The sequence below is a fragment of the Myotis davidii genome, unplaced genomic scaffold (assembly GCF_000327345.1).
Source record: "Myotis davidii unplaced genomic scaffold, ASM32734v1 scaffold1055, whole genome shotgun sequence".
Classification (NCBI taxonomy): Eukaryota; Metazoa; Chordata; class Mammalia; order Chiroptera; family Vespertilionidae; genus Myotis; species Myotis davidii.
Genome location: NW_006286477.1, coordinates 1,011,476 through 1,011,747, shown reverse-complemented (window position 1 = coordinate 1,011,747; position 272 = coordinate 1,011,476). Strand labels below are relative to the sequence as shown.

Genomic DNA, 272 nt, shown 5'->3' with positions numbered 1-272 from the left:
CACAGCCCCCCTTCCCTCTCGCAGGCCCGGCCGCGTCCCAGCAATCCTCACGCGGACGCTGACGTTTGAATGGCACGTCCTTTTCATGCATCTTTCCAGCTACTAGTCTCCTTACAAATGTTTCCCGACATTTAAAAACGCAAAACCGATTGTTAGCCTACGGGTGGCACAGACACAGGCAGCCCACCAGGCCCCGGGCAGTGCGCTGGCCCGTCCGCACCTCCCTCTGGGCCCGGGTTGTGAGGTGACACCTGCCTCCTGCCGGCTGAGTG

At 61.4% G+C, this 272-nt stretch overlaps 1 protein-coding gene across 1 annotated transcript in view; it reads right to left on the bottom strand.

Moving 5' to 3' along the window:
• The window catches only part of HTRA1 (HtrA serine peptidase 1), a 71,215-nt gene that overhangs the window by 4,352 nt on the left and 66,591 nt on the right, over positions 1–272 (bottom strand). The gene's annotated exons all lie outside the window — the stretch shown is intronic.